General features: G+C 41.0%; 1 long non-coding RNA gene across 1 annotated transcript in view; it reads left to right on the top strand.

The window, feature by feature from the left end:
* Window positions 1–19,670, top strand: part of LOC126248975 (uncharacterized) — a 927,591-nt gene that overhangs the window by 395,761 nt on the left and 512,160 nt on the right. The window contains exon 3 of the long non-coding RNA XR_007545573.1: window positions 5,429–5,465. This is a non-coding gene — a long non-coding RNA (uncharacterized LOC126248975). The remainder of the gene's footprint in view (window positions 1–5,428; window positions 5,466–19,670) is intronic.

Raw genomic sequence — 19,670 nt, 5'->3', positions numbered from 1 at the left:
AAACCATTTTTCGCACCAATGTCGAATGTGTCAGATATTGTTTTCTTTTTATGGCTCCTGTTCCCACTGTCACTTCTCGTTACCCTTATTGCCCCTTAATCTTTCCAGTTGTTTCCTAGCACTATGAAACTCTCCTTTACGGGTCATAATTCTTCCATCTTATTAAGTTATTATTGTCTCATGCACAGACTCTACAGTACCACGAAGAGTCTCATTTGCATCACCATTTCCGATGACACAACACTGACTCACCAAAACCACCCCCCTCTACCCTCCCCCCGACAGAAACCATTTAGCCGCGGTGCCTTGTCATGGTTCACGCGGCTCCACCCTCTCATGTTCGAGTCCACCCTCGGGCATGTATGTGTGTTTGTGTGCTGTCCTTAGAGTAAGTTAGTTTAAGTTAGTTTAATTAGTGTGAAGCCTAGGGACCGATGACCTCAGCAGTTTGGTCCCATAGAACCTTACCACAAATTTCCAAGAAACCAGTTATCATTACAGCTACAGTGTATTCCAGTACTAACTTTCCTAAGGCGTCTCAAACAGTTCGCACACATGTTTGTTTACAAACAATAGGAAAAATTCAGTTATTCTCTTATGTTATGTACACTGTACAACACAATGCAAGAACCACTTTTTCGAAAAAACACCGTAAATGTCTACTGCAGAAGTTTGAAATTTGGCTGAAAGGTGCCACCAATCTTCCTCTGTAATGGTGCGAAAGCGTGGCATCCTGCTACGTCATTTGCGCTCGGCTGCACTTCAAACAGCAAATTATGAAACATGTGAATAAAAATCAAGAGATCAGAAGTTAATGTGAGGCGTCAGTAGTGTCAAAGGTTGTCGACAAAGTCGACCTGTTGCTCATCGGATTACGAACTGTCACTGTCGACCCATAACTGTGCCTGAATCAACGCTCCAAGTAAGGAGTGTTTTCATTGATGCTCTTTATGTCATCCCTTGAGATCTGCACGTGTCCGTTATGAGTGTGACTGAAATATTTTCCTCGGTTACCCATTAGAAAATCCTGTAATTTCAACGCAGGGCATAGCGGTTCTAACCTCGAGCACTGAGATGTCAAAAGGAGTGAAATGTTTGTAAGAGGAGGTGTGACAACCTTCCCATCGAGTGGCACGTCAATAGTGGCGTTGGGTAGAATTGTAGTGAAATTTAGTGTCGATGCGTCATCACTAACTTACCTTCAACTCACATGGAGCTCTTAGCTCTTGCCGTTTATTCGCATGTCTCAACATTTTACTATCTGATGTGTCGCCGAGGCCGAGGTTGGCGTCGTAGATACCACGCTTTTACATCGCAACAGAGAAAGGTTGTAGGGACCTTTGAGCCATATTTCAAACTTCTGCATCCCAAATGGAGGCAGTTAGGGGGTTTCGGAAAGATGTTGCACTGTGTAGTACGTAGCGTGTATAGTTGTCAAGTCAAATAAAACGCAGTTGTGTTAATTTACTGATCTCTGGAAAGTGAAAGTTGAGCTCTAAAGACGCTTACAACCAATAAGAATTTTGAAGTATGTTTTGAAATACACAATCCACAAAAAGAAATTTTGAAATACCTAAGCTTCACCGGATGCTAAATTATGTATAAAGAATAAAATGTCCTTAAATATTACTCTTAATCCTAATGAAAACTTACATCACAGCACAGTCACTCAAAGATACACTGTCCAGTCACATTAATGTGACCCCCTGTGCACATCGCAGCGAGACGTGCAGGAAGAGAGTCACTGTCGTTCTGGAAGGTACCGACAGGATTGTGGAGACATGCCAACTCCAGTGCCGTGCCCAGATGCGCTGGGTTTTTCGGTTGAGGATCCCCAGCACGAACAGCCCGATCGAGGTGGACTGGCAGATTCTCGATTGGGTTTAAATCCGGAGAATTTTGTGGCCAGCTGAGTATTGCAAACTCATCCTGGTGATCTTCGAGACACGCACATACGCTGCGAGCTGTGACACGCTGCATTGTCCTGCTGGTAGATACCATCGTGCCGAGGAAAAGCAAACTGTATGTATACGTGGACATGGTCCCCAAGGATAGATTAATATTGTATTGTTCAATTGTGCCTTCTAGAATGACGAGGTTACCCAGTGAATGCCACGAAAACATTTCCCGCAGCGTAATGTTGTTCCAGGGTGTTTCACGCCGTGCACTCCAACGACAAACTGTCCAATGGAGCATAAAACGTGATTCATCCGGAAAATCCACCTGTCACCACTCAGTTGACGTCCGGTTGCGATACTGACGTGGAAATTCCAGCATTCGTAGCCGATGTATAGCAGTCAGCAGAATCAGGCGCCCGCTGCGGAGGCCCATTGCAGCAATATTCGTTGAGCGGTCGTTGAGGAGACACTGTTGGCAGCCCCTTGGTTCATCTGCGCGGTCAGTTACTCAACAGTTGCACGTCTGTTTGCACTTACACATCTCCGTAGCTGTCGTTCACCCCTGCCATCTATGAACCGTGGTACACCATAGGCGACAGTAGGCGGTGGTCACAGTATTACTGCACCGTGCATTACCCTCGTTCCTATTCCATTCGCATACTGATCGAGTCAAAAATGACTGTCTATATAACACTGTATGCGTTATAATCTCTTAACCTGGCCGGCCGATGTGGCCGAGGGGTTCTAGGCGCTTCAGCCGCCCTGGACCGCGCTGCTTCTACGGTCACAGGTTCGAATCCTGCCTCGGGCACGGATGTGTGTGATGTCCTTAGGTTAGTTAGGCTTAAGTAGTTCTAAGTCTAGGGGACTGATGACCTCAGATGTTAAGTCCCATAGTGCTTAGAGCCATTTGAACCATCTTAACTTCGTCTTCCTCAAGTACCGGTTGTCTAAACTTTCCCAACAGGAGTTCGCACGATTAACGTGGCATTTCTTTCAAAGAGACGTTCCCCGAGCTCCACTGTTACACTTTAGTACGGACTGGGACGATGATATCAGCGCATCTCTGAATTGTGTCGATGCCTGTTAACTTGTCAACTTGATACGGATCTCAAAATCTGGAGAAACACTCCATAACCGGTCGCACTGACGTATTGTACGCAATTTCGCATTATCCTTACATCATATTTAAGTATAGAATTGACGTTCCCTACTACAAATTTTAGTTGTTCGTCCTAATTCATACAATTTCTCACCGTTATCCCTAGACATTTAAACAATGCTCCAGATATTCGCCACTAATTTCGTAGGTGATTACTGAGGGTTCTTCCTCTTTGTTATAGCCTGTATATTGGTCAGTCACACCAAGTTTGACTTGTCTTCCCTACCGACCAAGCAAGGTAAGAGTGGTTAAGACACTGAACTCGTATTCGTAACTTCCTTCGTTCTTTCCTTCCTTTGTACACGGGATCTTCAATAATTAATGCAACACTTTTTTTCTCCTTTGCCAATTTAGGTTGAAAAAATGCAGAATTTGTTGTGGGACATCGTCGAACCTTTCCGCTTCAGCCCCTATATTTTCATGAAGTTCGGATAGGTGGCGGCGCTTAATGCTGTCTTAAAAATGGCTCCTGTAATGGTGCGTTCCAAGCAGAGAGGTCGTTGTGTTTCTTTTGGCGGAAAAACAGGGAGCTGTAGATATTCATAGGCGCTTTCAGAATGTTTGTGGAGAACTGGCAGTAAAAAAAAAAAATGCACGTCAGTCGTTTGGAGAGGCATTCGTCGCCATCTCAACAAGTTCGCGCAAAATGTAGCCTTGGAATCCTGAGTAAAACGAACCTGCTTTCAGAAAAAAAGTGTTGGATAACTTACTAAACACCCCTTGTGTATATTCAGTATTTCTTTTTAGTCCTATTTGTTAGGGGTTCCGTACACTTGCGTAATACTCTAGGATGTTTCGCTCGGGAGTTTTGTAAGATATCACCTTTGTAGGTTTGTTGAACTTACCAAATACCCTACCAAAGAGCCGAAGTCTGTCACCTACTTTTCATACGTTTGAGCCTATACTGCTGACCAAAAACACTATATTCACTTCCCCACCACTAGATTGAATGCCGCCAGGTGGCACTGCGGGCACGTGACGCGGCAAGGAAAGAGTATAAACGAAGTAGACATGGATAGCGAATCATTGTAGTGACGATATGGCTCCAAAATGGGGAAAATATTCTGACACAAGTGACTTTGACAAAGGACGTATAGTTATGGCCTGGCATCTGTGAACGAGCATCTCAGAAACGGCGAAGCTGCTCAGCTGTTCGCGTTCTACTGACGTGAGTATACATGGAATGTAGTTTAAGGACGGAGCGCTCACCTATTCGCCCAAAGATAATGATAACCGGAAAGTGCAAACTGAAGAGGTTTTACACATAAACGAACTTAAGCACCTGAGAACAACCTTCACTGCATTAAATAATGAAAACATGATGTTAAAACTGAAATTCAAAAGACAAACAGAACATAGTATGTTCTGTCAAGTATTAAAGTACGTCTATGAAAACGAAAATGTGCCTCAATAATTCACTTATATAACCAGTTCTATTATAAGCATGTCGTACCAGGACCCTGACAAAAAGATATGAAGCCCTCAGACTCTTTGAGAGGAAAGAGAATAACAAATCCCAAAATGAACGTATAACCTATTTAAGACCCTGACGCCGTACCAAACATAAAAGTTAAAGGAATGAAGCATATTGCTCATGAAATGATACCAAAAGAAGACTGAATCATAAAGATTTTGTTCGAGGAATCCCCAGAAGAAAGAAGCCCACAACTACTGCCGAGGATGAGATTTTTAGGCGATAGGGTAAAGGAACTAAACATTTTCAGTATTCCATATTAGAGGAAACAGTATATGTTTGGAAAAGCTTGGAAAAATATTGGTTAGTCAGAAGCAAAGAGCTTACATAGCTTCTAATGGTTTTGGAATAACAATACTAATAATAGCAATAGATAAAAACTAGAGCTGTGGGAAAGAGAATAGCATGGCAGATGACAGACGTCTAGTGAATATTTCTTCAGGGGCAGGGTTGTCCATTTAACATTCTCTGAGCATATACGACAATCAATTAAATGTTAAAGAAAATGAAAGCGAAAGTATGGGTGAAGTGAGTTTCTGGAACTTTGCTTGTGTCAGCCATGTTGTCGTGATTTTATCCATGTCGCTGCTGATGGCATCTGAATGTTAGCCATACTGCAAGCCAATAGATAAAAATGTAACATGTTTAGCATGTTACAGTAGGTCTTTGTAGCTGGTAAATACGAAGAAAATAGAGTGCCTGATGCAAGATTGACACTGAATTTGCTGCATTATCTATGCGTTGTTATCACCGATTTAATTTAACTTACTGATGGTAGTGGTTCTAGTTCCTAGTAACAACAGATATAGCCACATCGGACTAACGCTAGAAGCAGGTTGCTCAGACCTGAATTCCCTTGCAGGACACTAATGTAACCAAAATTTTCTTTTTCAGGAGACTCACGTAATTAGCGCGCTGGTGGCGGGAATTGGTATGTTCCTTTTCATTTACTTTCTTTGCGTAGATTAGAAATTATGTCTCAGATTATTATTTTGTTACGAAGGTTTTACTTTGATTATTTGTTTTTCTTAATATTTAGAATTTTGAGAGAGTGAAGTGTAATTGGCTGTACATTGTTTTAGCCGAACGAAACATCTCCGGTCTTGTATTTCTGATATTCATTGTATGTAATACAATCCGCTATAGACTGAAATAATATCAATAACATACGTGTCACAAAATGCTGCTAAATTTTCTGATTTATGTCATGCCGACATTCACATAGAAATCGAAACATCATCTCGAACCCGTCACTCATTGAAACTTCCTCTGTACATAGACAAAGTCGTCCAAGCTACAGACTTTCGAAAATCATTCTATACTTCACCGTCCGCCATCCGATAAAGTATATACAACCATTTGGATGGATCACAAACATCTTAACAAACAGAACATCTTCTTCAATGATGAGTCTCTTTCAGAAGTGTACATAAATGTTCCTCAGATGCGAATAAAAATAGTTTCGTACATAATCTGTCAGAAGGAACAGTACACACTACTTGTACACTTTATTCTATCTTGTACACACGATTTTCTGTAGGGGAATTGTAACGGAGCCCTGAACATTCTACATGAAGAAACATACCCGATACAGCATCGTCTTTTCCGTCCATTAATAGTACATAGATATACTTTTCGTTCCGTAAATCGATAATGAGGTTATCTTCCAGATGCAGAACATCTGGAAGAAAGAAAAATACATTAATAAATTAGTAGTTTTGCAATAGTAACTCGGAGACCAACCCTTAAGACTACTATTTGACGCATCTGAATTTAGAGACATGTGGGCAACGACAGTACTCAGTCAACAAATGAACTGATTACAAGCAAATGTCTCAATTTGAACCAATGCTCACATTGGTAAGCAGTAATTGGCAAATGGTAAACAGCGAATAGTAAATGATGAATGATAAATGACAAATAAGAAATGGCAAATGGTGAACAGTAAATGGTGAATGGTACATGGTGAATTAAAATGGCTAAATGGTCAATGTAGAATAATCGTCAATGGATAATTATGGTCAATGGAGAGAATGGTGGTCAACTGAGAATGATGTTCAAGAATGGAAAGAATCATGCTCAATAGAGAGAATGATGGTCAGTGGAGAATTATAATCCGCTAAATTGCAACAGATTGTCCCGCCAAGAATTGTGACAAATTTCCCCAAAATTTTAACAAATTTCCTAGAAATTGTAACACTTTTCCTGAAACTGTAATAAATTTTCCAGTAATGTTGTAAGAAAATTGCCCTTTCTGCTGTCACATTATTTAAATTTCATATTTACTATCTCTCTGCCCTGTCACTAAATCTCATCTCACATAGATGTGTCCACAAAATATTTCAAGTATTTACTCCTGTGCCTCATCATTAAATGGCGTCTCAAAAAATTTAAAAACAAAAAATACTTCAACCTTTTTCACCATGTACAGAAAACATATAAACAGCTGTTCACTCGAACTCTTCTGTCCGTAACAGACATACACATGCATAGAATAAAAACGCTGTTGACGTCAGTGTAGGCTCACTTACTGCGAGACAGTGAGCTCACTGCAGTGTGGGGAGTTACCTCTGGTCGTCTCAGCTATCCTCATAAGAAACACACACAGCTCATGCCAGCTCTGTTAAAAGGGAGAGACTGTCCAATGTGATGCTGCATGTAGCAGACAATGGAAATGGGAAGCAGAAAAGGAATATTAAAAAAAATTAAAAACGAAAATTATTATAACTCTTTCATACAACGTTATACATAATTCATAAGTTTAGTTATACAGGGTGATTCAAAAAGAATACCACAACTTTAAAAAGGTGTATTTAATGAAAGAAACATAATATAACCTCCTGTTATACATCATTGCAAAGAGTATTTAAAAAGGTTTTTTTCACTCAAAAACAAGTTCAGAGATGTTCAATATGGCCCCCTCCAGACACTCGAGCAATATCAACCCGATACTCCAACTCGTTCCACACTCTCTGTAGCATATCAGGCGTAACAGTTTGGATAGCTGCTGTTATTTCTCGTTTGAAATCATCAATGGTGGCTGGGAGAGGTGGCCGAAACACCATATCCTTAACATACCCGCATAAGAAAAAATCGCAGGGGGTAAGATCAGGGCTTCTTGGAGGCCAGTGATGAAGCGCTCTGTCACGGGCTGCCTGGCGGCCGATCCATCGCCTCGGGTAGTTGACGTTCAGGTAGTTACGGACAGATAAGTGCCAATGTGGTGGTGTTCCATCCTGCTGAAATATGAATTGTTGTGCTTCTTGTTCGAGCTGAGGGAACAGCCAATTCTATAACATCTCCAGATACTGTAGTCCAGTTACAGTAGCACCTTCGAAGAAAAAGGGACCATCTTAGCATCAACTGACGCTGACGCCTAGTCAACAGCGCCTCAAGCGAACAAATGTACAACTAAATGAAACTTTATAGCTCCCTTAATTCGCCGACAGATAGTGCTTAGCTCTGCCTTTTGTCGTTGCAGAGTTTTAAATTCCTAAAGTTGTGGTATTCTTTTTGAATCACCCTGTATTATCTATATTTTTATAGGTATTTAAAATAATCACATTACATGTATTACATTTTTCAATTATTTTCAATAAAACCAGTCATCATCATTTTCCATACTGTAGTAACCCCATACTACCGCATTTACTTTATCAGTATCAACCTTTGCCATCCAGTGCAGACAAGGCAAGTTTATGTTTTCCATCACAAAGCTTTTGACAGTTTTTGGAGGTAGCAATTCAAAACTGGGCACCGCAAGATGTATCAACATCACCCATCTATATAGGATATTCGCATCTAGATCAACTATGTAACATTCGTCGATTTTGTCATGCTAATCGGGCATAAGTTTTTTGTTGGGGACTGTATGTCTGCAAGAACAACGAATAATTCGCTGTCTGATGCCTCATTCTACAAATTGGAGCTCTTCTATATATCAATAATAAGCAGCAATTCTGCTTTAGGACTTTTCACCAGAGAACCCCATTACAAGCCAGGCAAAGTTAATATAATGTCCAGAATCGAATTCATATGTTTTAAGGCAAAGACCGTGAACATTTTAATACATGTCAACAAGCAGTAGCACGTCAAGTTTCAGTTATTAATCTAGATATTCACCATGTGTTTTACACTTGAATTTATTCCGTGAACTGCAAGCTCTTTGGTAAAGTCTTCGTTACTGTTTTGAATGTTCAAAAACTTTTAAACTTCTCGATTGAGATGGACAATCTTCCAGCAGGAAACGATTCGTTGCTCACATATTCTTATGGAAAAATTTCCTTCTGATTAATAAGATTAATCTCTCTGTCGTTGTGAAAATATGTTTTCATTGTCTTGAGTTGGCCTAAGATACACACTTTTTAGTGAATAGATACATTGTAAATTTATGTTTCATCTCTTCTCTTGGTGCATTATTGGAATATTCTTTGTGAATAATTTATTTTTTTCCTTGATCTATCTATGGCCAGAATTTAATTTAATTTCTTCATTACCATCTGTTTCCATTTGTTCACAAATGCTCATGCTCAGATTGTGGAATACGATGGCCACGGTACAGTGAGGCCCATAGTTCACATTGCAACTGGAATGTGCTGTACGTTGGTTCGCACCGATGAAATAGCTGCGATCTCTGTGTTTACCATCACCTTCCTCAAACAGTTTCCTGCAAATATGGCAAACCACTGCCGAGTGAAACGCTGACTCTTCCTCAGAGCTTAATACCATATTTTTATTTTGTAATAAAAAGGCGTTCAAAGTCTCAGCAATTGCATAGAGCTGTTCACTGAAGCATTGCAAGCAATCCTTGCCTCTGTACAATTTAAACTTAGACTATTTCTGTTCATAGTTGTAGTGTATTTAGTAGGCAATACGGAATGCTTTATACAAATAAACCTCATCAGAGTTTCTACTAGAGTGAGTACTATTAGTGCGCCAGCAACTGGATGCAGTACGCGTTTCGTATCAGCATAAATTGCGTACAAATAGCAGTTTCAGTTTTTTGATGAACTTTTTAATTTTTACAGGGTTGTATTTGCCAGTAGCCAATGTACTGGTGACCACTTTAAATTGCGTACAGTCGACTAAATGTACATCTAATCTTTGCTAGGAATGAAAATAACACAGGCAGTGTTCACATACGAAGATGGACTCATAGGATGCAGTAATACTACTGTGACCTAGTCTTGACAATTTTATATGCAATAGAAACGGCATATATCTGTATTATTCACTTGCAGCATCAGTAGATTTACTTGTCTCTCGCGACAGTGTTTTGTGATATACAGTGGTACAACTTTAAATTCTTTATCATCTGTGTTGTGTTCTACAGTCACCCCGTCATAATCAGAATTGTGTATGCCATAGACGATTGCAGAGATGTCTTTATTTTGTTTTTCGAATTACTATACTTTTTGAGATATGCGGGGAACGGTATGTTGGCGATGTTAAATCTGTTCGCATATAGAATATATTTAGACACATGTTCTGCATGATAGTTAACCAGATACAGTATGGCTAGAATTAAAGCTGACATTATCCTTTGACTTAACGTTTATTGCCGCGGTTTTATTTGCTACTACCCTATGCAGTTTCCTGTGTGCTCCTGCATAACATGCCTTATTTTCATTAACGTTAACTTTAAACTGAACTATTTCCTTCAAATCCCAGATGGAATCCCAAACTTGCAAAATTTTCAGTATTTTTTTTAATCGGTCTGCGATATTGGTTGGAGACTATTTACTGATGTTATAAGACAGCAGTAGAGATTTACTCTGTATGTTTTGGTACATCTGTTTCTCCTGGCCTAACATGGGCAAGAGAAAGTTGCAGACTAGCGAACACCTGATTTTAAGAGGTTCGTCAATTAGATAAACTCGGTTCTCGAAAATTTGGAAACAGGCATCCAAGAAATGTCTAGGCTCCTTAAACGCTAGCTTATTATCTATAGCGCCAGTACCTATTCGGCTAGTAAATGCTGGCCCAACAGCGATCCGTTCAAGATCATCTAACTTATTGTGCTTCACTGCCAGTTCCCACATTTTAGTAATATTATTTGGTTAGTTAACAAAGTTCAGCCTAGCGAGGTGCTTTTCTTCTGCAGATTTTCCGGTGTTACTGCTGCTCTTTGCAGATTTTACAGCTGCTCGATCAGGAAGAGGAGGGTTCTAGACATCAGAGTCTCCAAAGATTATTGCTGACCGAATGAGAAAAACATGTCTGAGTTGCATTCATAGATACAAAACGTGTATAACAAATGACAGACTACACAATGAGAACGGTTTCAGGAAGACTAAAATTTGTTGTGTAATTTCTTATTCTGCTCTTTCACTCCCATCTGGTCATGCTGTTGAGAGCTTCAGTGATGTAAAATCAATGACTTCTGCAAGTTGGAAGCACTGCTTTTGTAACCTATGCCGCTCTGCATATTGTGGAGACGGGGTTCCCCGAAAATTTCTCATGTCATGAGAAACACCTACTCAGCATGTTCCCATGAGTTTCCAAGCACCTTCCTGCAGGTAAATTGTGAAGAGGGGGATTCCGTATCTCAGAAGTTTTTTACAAATATCCTGCTGAATCAGTGCCTTTGCATGTACATTCTTGGAATCTCAAGTCCACTTCTTGCTTTATCTTTCTCTCAAGCAAAAGGAAGCGACTTTCACATCTCTGTGCCACAGTTTTTGTGGGCTTATTGCACTCAGATGTTGCTTATAAGCTGACTACAGTCTTCAGCCTCAATCAGAGGTGCCTCTCTGCGTTAAATTTTAAAAATAATCGTGGCGAACGGGATCAAACCAGTTTTAAAACATCAAAATTGATTTGTATTATTTACAAATTCCAGGGATTCCACAAGGCGAGGCTTACTCATAATCTGAAGTCTAAAAAAATTGTAGGGGACTCCACCAGAAATTTCTTGTGAATCAGAGCTTGCACATTCTTTTGTCGTGCGAAAAGAAAGCTCGAGTTTTACCACCAGGCGTGTTCGGACAGGGTCAGAACATTAGTAATGGTACGAAACGTCTGGGGCGGATTGTCCCATCCCCCTCCAGGAATTCATGCTAAATCAGACCCTGTGCACGTGCATTGGAATTTTGTAATGTTAGTATAACATGAACAAATGAAAAGTTATTGGCAATAATTCGCATGCTAACGAAACAGTATCTATTAAAGAGGAGCTTCGATTGTTGCCTGAAGTTTATAACAGCTGTCAAAAATAAAGTAGAAGATTTATTTGTAGAATGGGAAGTCGTGTATGAGGACATTCCATCGCCCGAGAGATGTCCATAAAAAGTAATACGTTGAGGTAACTATTGCATGGGATTTTGCATATCGAACAGCACACGCTGTGTTATGGAAAGAGATGGTGTGGGATCGTATTCACTTCTGCAGAAGAACTATGACCATCTTGTATCATTATTATGTGCCATAAACAATAGACAAAATTTTAGTGCAAAAATTGCGGGGCAGAGATCCGCTTGTCTGTTCCCATCGCCGTTGCGCGAAAGATTCAGCATACACATCAGCAGAGTTTCAGTTTCCTAGGGCGATATCTCAGGCCTTGGAGCTCGTGTTCTGTGCAAATGTGGTAAACAGCAACAAGATAGGAAACTTGCTGACTATTGCTTACTAATCACATCTCGTTTGCTAACTCCGCATTGCGGCGTTTTATAAAGCCAGGAAAACGTGCTGCAGTGGTTTGTCATTGTCAGAGACGTCCTCACCATTGTGGACCGTCGCACTGTAAACTGTTTCCCACCCAAGAGTACGTTACCATCTAAACTAATCATCATTGACCCTTCTCAATAGTAACAAGTCTGTTAACCAACATTGCCCTCACCCAGCAGTGTGTGTGTGTGTGTGTGTGTGTGTGTGTGAGAGAGAGAGAGAGAGAGAGAGAGAGAGAGAGAGAGAGAGAGAGAGAGACAGAAGGAATGATTACTTTGTATGAGATAGATCACATGTGTGTGTAAAGAGTACAATATTTGACGTATGGAATACTTATTGGTAACCCAGGGGAATGGCGGTCACCTTCAAAGGGATATCCACTCAATTAATTATCATTTCCCTCGAACAAAAGTTTGTACATCTACATCCATGATCCGCAAGCCACCGTACGGTGCTTGGCGAAGGGTATCCTGTACACTACTGTCATTTCTTCTCCTGTTACACTCCCTCTTATAGCGAAGGAAAAACGACTATCTTTAAGTTTCCATTTGAGCCCTAATTTCTCGTATCCTTTCTTCGTGGTCCTATGTGATATGTATGTTGGCGGTAGTAGAATCGTTCTGCAGTCAGCTTCAAATGCCGGTTCTCTAAATTTTCTCGATAGTCTTCATCTAAAAGAACGTCGCCTTCCCTTCAAGGATTCCGATTTCAGTTCCCGAAGCATCTCCGTAACGCTTACGTGTTGTTCGAACCTACCGGTAACAAATATAGCAGCCCGTCCCTGAATTGCTTCAGCGATTTCCTTTAATCCAACCTGGTATGGATCCCAAACACTTGAGTAGTAGTCAAGAATAGGTCGCACTAATGTCCTATATGTAACACCTTTTAAAGGTGAACTGCACTGTCCCAAAATTCTGCCAATAACCAGATGTCGACTATTCACCTTACCACAATCCTCAAATGCTCGTTCGATTTCATTTCCCAAAGTTCTACCAATAACCAGAGGTCGACCATTCGCCTTCCCTACAACAATCCTCATCTGATCTTTCCATACCATATCGATTTGCAACGTTACTCCTAGATATTTAAACGACCTGTCTGTGTCAAGCAGGATACTACTATTGGTGTACCCAAATGTTATGGATTTGTGTTTCATACTCATCCGCATTAACTTACATTTTTCTACGTTTAGAGCTAGACTCACCTATGGACGACATAGTAAAAAGCGTACCTAGCGTAAAGAAGCAACTGAAAGATTTGAATACAAATAAGTCGCCAGGTCCGAATGGAATTCCAATTCGATTTCACACTCTACGGCATTGGCCCCTTATCTAGCTTGCATTTATCATGTATCTCTCGCCCAGCACAAAGTCCCAAGCGACTGGAAAACAGCGCAGGTGACTCCAGTATATAAGAAAGGTAAAATAATGGACCCGCGAAATTACAAACAAATATCCGTAACTTCTGTTTGCTGCAGAATCCTTGAACATATTTTCAGTTCGAATATAATAAACTTTCTTGATACTGAGACTCTTATGTGCACCAATCAGCATCATTTTAGAAACTATCGCTCGTGCGAAACTCAGCTTGCCCGTTTCTTACATAATACACTGCGAACTATGGATAAAGGACAACAATCAGATTCTATATTTCTAGATTTCCGGAAAGCATTTGACACGGTACTCCATTGCAGGCTGTTAACGAAGGTACGAGCGCTTGGAATAAGTTCACAGATATCTGAGTCGCTCTAAGACTTCTTAAATAATGGAACTAGTATGTTGGCCTCGACGGCGAGTGTCCATCGGAGACAAGCTGGTCGTCAGGAGCGTCCCAGCGAAGTGTGACAGTACCGCTGTTGTTCTCTGTATACAGGGTGTTACAAAAAGGTAGGGCCAAACTTTCAGGAAACATTCCTCACACACAAAGAAAGAAAATATGTTATGTGGACATGTGTCCGGAAACGCTTACTTTCCATGTTTGAGCTCATTTTATTACTTCTCTTCAAATCACATTAATCATGGAATGGAAACACACAGCAACAGAACGTACCAGGATTGACACATTGTTGGATGAACCATTCGCAGAAGTGTACCCGTGGAGGCCAATCAGCTGCTGATAGTGCCTGCACACGGTGTACATGGTACGGAAACAACTGGTTCTCCCGTAGCACTCTCCATACAGTGACGTGGTCAACGTTACCTTGTACAGCAGCAACTTCTCTGACGCTGGCATTAGGGTTATCGTCAAGTGCACGAAGAATTGCCTCGTCCATTGCAGGTGTCCTCGTCGTTCTAGGTCTTCCCCAGTCGCGAGTCATAGGCTGGAATGTTCCATGCTCCCTAAGACGCCGATCAATTGCTTCGAACGTCTTCCTTTCGGGACACCTTCGTTCTGGAAATCTGTCTCGATACAAACGTACCGCGCCACGGCTATTGCCCCGTGCTAATCCATACACCAAATGGGCATCTGCCAACTCTGCATTTGTAAACACAGCACTGACTGCAAAACCACGTTCGTGATGAACACTAACCTGTTGATGCTACGTACTGATGTGCTTGATGCTAGTACTGTAGAACAATGAGTCGCATGTCAACACAAGCACCGAAGTCAACGTTACCTTCTTTCAATTGGTCCAACTGGCGGTGAATCGATGAAGTACAGTGCATACTGACGAAACTAAAATGAGCTCTAACATGGAAATTAAGCGTTTCCGGACACATGTCCACATAACATCTTTTATTTATTTGTGTGTGAGGAATGTTTCCTGAAAGTTTGGCCCTACCTTCTTGTAACACCCTGTATACATAAATGATATCGCGGACAGGGTGTGCAACAATCTGCGGTTTTGTGTACGGTAAGGTGTCGAAGCTGAGTGACTGACAAGACGACTTAGACAAATTTTCCAACTGATGTGATGAATGGCAGCTGGCCCTGAATGTGGAAAAATGTAAGTTAATGTGGATAAGTAGGAGGAACAAACTGTAATGTTCGGATATAGTATTACTAGTGTCATGCTTGACACAGTCAAGTCGTTTAAATATCTGGGCCTAACGTTGCGAATCAATACGAGATGGAACGAGCATGTGAGAACTGTGGTAGGGAAGGCGAATGGTCGACTTCGGTTTATTGGAAGAATTTTAGGAAAGTGTAGTTAACCAGTAAAGGAGCACGCTGGTGCGACCTGTTCTTGAGTACTGTTCGAGTGTTTGGGATCCATATCAGGTCGGATTGAAGGAAGACTTCGAAGCAATTCAGATGCAGGCTGCTAGATTTGTTACCAGTAGGTTTGAACAACATGTAAGTGCTACGGGAACTAAAATGGGAATCTCTGGAGGGAAGGCGACGCTCTTTCCGAGAAACACTATTGAGAAAATTTAGAGAACTGGCATTTGAAGCTGACTGTCTAACGATTTTACTGCTGCCAATCTACATAGCTCGTAAGGACCACAAAGATAAGATACGAGAAATTAGGACGCATAAGGTTTCATCTGACAGATATCGCTATATTAGCGATTGGAACAGGAAAGGGAATGTCTAATTGTGGTACAGATTCCTCTCCGCCACCCACCGTAGTGTGGCTCTGAGCACTACGGGACTTAACATCTGTGGTTATCAGTCCCCTAGAACTTAGAACTACTTAAACCTAACTAACCTAAGGACATCACACACATCCATGCCCGAGGCAGGATTCGAACCTGGGACCGTAGCAGTCGCGCGGTTCCGGACTGCGCGCCTAGCCACCGTACTGTGACTTGCGGAGTATCTATGTATGTAGATGTAGATATAGATGTAGAACGGAAAGTCTCTTGCAAATAAATTATAACATGAACATCAACAATAGTAAAACAAGGGTGATGGAGCGTAGGATTGAATCACGTGATGTTGAGGGAATTAAATTAGGAAATGAGGCACTAAAGGTAGTTGATGAAGTTTGTTATTTGGACAGTAAAATAACTGATGATGACCGAAGTAGAAAGAAGATAACATGTAGATTGGTAATGGCAAGAAAAGCATTTATGAGAAAGAGAAATGTGTTACGTGCTTCCCTTTCATGCCCCTCGACTCTTGTAACTGCCGTCTGGTACAAGCTGTAAGTCTTAGGAAATCTTTTCTGATGGCATTTGTCTGGAGCATAGGCTTGTACGGAAGTGAAATGTGGATGAAAAGCATTTCAGACAGAAGATAACAGAAACTTCTGATATGTGATGCTACAGAAGAATGCTGAAGATTAGATTGGCAGTTTATGTAACGAATGAGGAGGTACTGACTAGAAGTGAGGAGAAATTTGTGACACAATTTGACTGAAAGAAGAGATCGACTGATAGGACGCCCTCTGAGACATCAAGGGATCATAAATTTAGTGTTAGAGGTAAGTGTGGCGGGAGACAAAGAGATGAATAGAGCAAGGAGGTTCAATTGGATACAGGTTGCGGTAGCTATTCGGAGATGAAGAGTCTTGCATAGAATACAGTAGCATAGAGAGGTGTATCAAGCCTGTCTTTGTACTGAAGACCACAGGAGGAAATGCACGATAGGGAGTTTAGTAATTCAGTCTTAAACTACACTACATTATCAACAAGACAATTAATACTACGTGTGATGAAGATACCTCTGCAGGATACTTTAGATTTAACACAAGACATAGTTCTTAAAACACGCTTTTGTGTTCTGAAAATAGGCCTACTGTCCATATAATTTGAATTTCCTTTCAAAATGATATCGTAACCCATTAGCGAACTGAAATATAGAGAATCATAATAAACATTTTTTCCATCTTTAAATCACCTATACCAATAATAATTATTGCTGCAAATGTAACTAAATCAGAGTGCTTCATTAATTTTACGGTGTGCTTTTTATAAGTAGGGTTGTACTCCATCTGTAGTTTCGACAGCTTAACACTTTTCACATTTCATTGTTTGAGTACACAATTTTTATAGCTTGTTGAATTGCATGAGATGTATGTAATTTTATGTACCGAGTCCTGTGAAAATTTAACTGTAATCCTTTTGCCTTCAACCATCTGTTGATGGTTTCGAATATTTAGTTTGCTGCCTTTTAAGTAAGAAGACTGATACGACATTTCTTTCTTATACTTGTATCATGTGAAAGGAGAACAAAAGTTTTATTTTCTGACAATGAAAGCGGAAGACGTTTTACGTGTATTAGAAGCAGCAGGGGAGAAGTAGAACCCTGCGACTATTCCTATACTATCCAACATAACTGACTTACTCTGATATTTGTCATACAGACAGAACAAGAAGTAAAAACCTGCTGTGTATAATGTCCCAGAATATTTTAACGTTTATACGACGATATCGTGGTTACAAAATACTCCTAATGGTAATAATTTCTGATTTACTGATCATAGCGTATCAATGATGAGAAGAAGAGCTTCACATCCACATTATTTCGATACAGGCTTCCGCTAGAGCACATCGTGCATCTGACGTGATTACCACTAGAGTTTTTAATTAGTAGAGTAAATTATGTAAGTCGCTTTCAGATTCGAATTAAGAGGAAAATATTTGTTTCCGTCGGACTGGTGTTACTGGCTCTCCGGTACAGCACTCGGCTGAATCATCGGCGTTTAAGCAAACATTCGGTCGAAATCCGAGAGGCGGAAAGGAGAAGTTGGCGGGAGGGAGATATTTGTTGTAGTTAACGGCCGGAGCGAGTCCCCCCTCTCCAGCTTTATTTTGTATTTGGGCGGAACGGCGCGGCCGGAATCACGCCTGAGAGCGGAAGTGCGCTACACTTGCGACACGCCCAAGAAAGCAGATTACGGGGCTCGCTCGCTTTATCTCCGCCGGAGAGAGGGGTTGGCCGGGCCGAATTAACAAGCGCTATTTTCTTGCTCTAGTCTTTGCACTATCTTTATGAAGTTTAGTGTACGTGCGGGGTTCGCCCGGGCCATTCGCCCCAACTGTAATTGCGTCTCGATTTACGCCGGCGCGCTGTCAAACACGGCAGCGCTCCCGTCTGCGTTCTCCCACTGCTACGCTCGCTTATTGTGGCCGCGCACCCACCGAAAGCGTTTAAAATCAATTTAACGAAAAAAGAATATTTTTTTTGCCAGGGGAAAAGATAAAAGAGATTAGCGTTTAACATCTCCTAGGCGACGAGACATTACATATCGAGCACCGGCTATCGTCAGATCTACAAAAATGAAACAAAAGATGATACCTTTTCCATTTTGATGTCATCCGACATTCCAAACCTTCTCCAACAAGTGAGGGAGACTCTCTTGTTGACAATCTTTTCTTCGATGAATCTTCGTTGCTGGCAGTTGCTGCGTAATATATGTTCCAGCCGATATATATTACCATTCTTATCCTTTCCGCTAGTTCTGTTTCCTGCCTCTTTCTGACTATCAGTATGAAGCTACAATCTAGATAATCACTTGTCGACACTCTTTCTGAGTTTTATCAGAATGATTTTTCTGTGAGCAAAATCACACATAGCCGTAGATATTTTCCTTCGTATTTCTTCTACAGAATATCCATTTTCTGTCAACAAACTTCCTAAGTACATCAAAGACTTTACTTGTTCCAAGATATTTCGTTCCTACGGTACTTTAACGGAACCTTTAGTCTGATGATGCTTGTCACTTTGGACTTTTCTACATTTATCGTCATTGAATGTCCCTTTCTGTCTTTCACGATCCCACCCCTCTCAAATTTATTGACGGGACATTAAACCCAACCTTCCTTCCTTCAAATTTATTGTAGTTCTGTCTCTGAATCTAGATTATTTCTCTTCTTACTACTATACTTTTTGATTTTTCTTATGTTTTGTATGTCAGAAAACAACACGAAAACCATTACTAAGTGTGGCTGGACAATATTTGAATCCTGTTTATAGTGGATATGTTCCCACTGCAGAGCCACCGAGTCGAAGTTGTCAATTATCTCTTGGAATCATTCTTCTCCCTCGCTCGTTTTCCCGCAATGGAAGTACGTTATAGCCAGTCGCAGACCGTGTGGTACTGTGTTTCATAAAAGGTGAACGGTCATGCTAACATTAATGCACAACAAACGGCACCTGATACCTTAAATACAATAATTAAAACACTGTCTGCCGACTCATACCATATAGGACACTAATGCTACTCTTCTTCTTCTCGATAACGCTGCAAGTTGAGGCACGAGGTAGCTGGAGAGGAGGGTATAAATGTGCTGCTGGGTTAATGAGAAATCGCATTTCCGTCACAGTTTCTTGTAGCAGACATGTACAGCAACGAAAAAAAAGTTAGATATGCTTCTAGTCTGTGATGAAAGCAGAAGAAATGCTGTTAAAGCAATAAAGCGATATGGAGAGCTGTATCTTGATCGTGAGTGTCCTACGCGCCAGCTTCTTGCACATATTTACAAGAAACAATTTGAATCTGGGTCATGGAACGCCATACAGAGGACAAGGCAGAAAACTGCAACTGGTGAGGCACATGAAGAGGGCGTTCTAGCGTTGAGGC

This window comes from Schistocerca nitens, chromosome 3 (assembly GCF_023898315.1).
Source record: "Schistocerca nitens isolate TAMUIC-IGC-003100 chromosome 3, iqSchNite1.1, whole genome shotgun sequence".
NCBI classification, from domain to species: domain Eukaryota; kingdom Metazoa; phylum Arthropoda; class Insecta; order Orthoptera; family Acrididae; genus Schistocerca; species Schistocerca nitens.
Note: the sequence above shows the minus strand (reverse complement) of the source record. Positions and strands in the feature narration are given on the sequence as shown.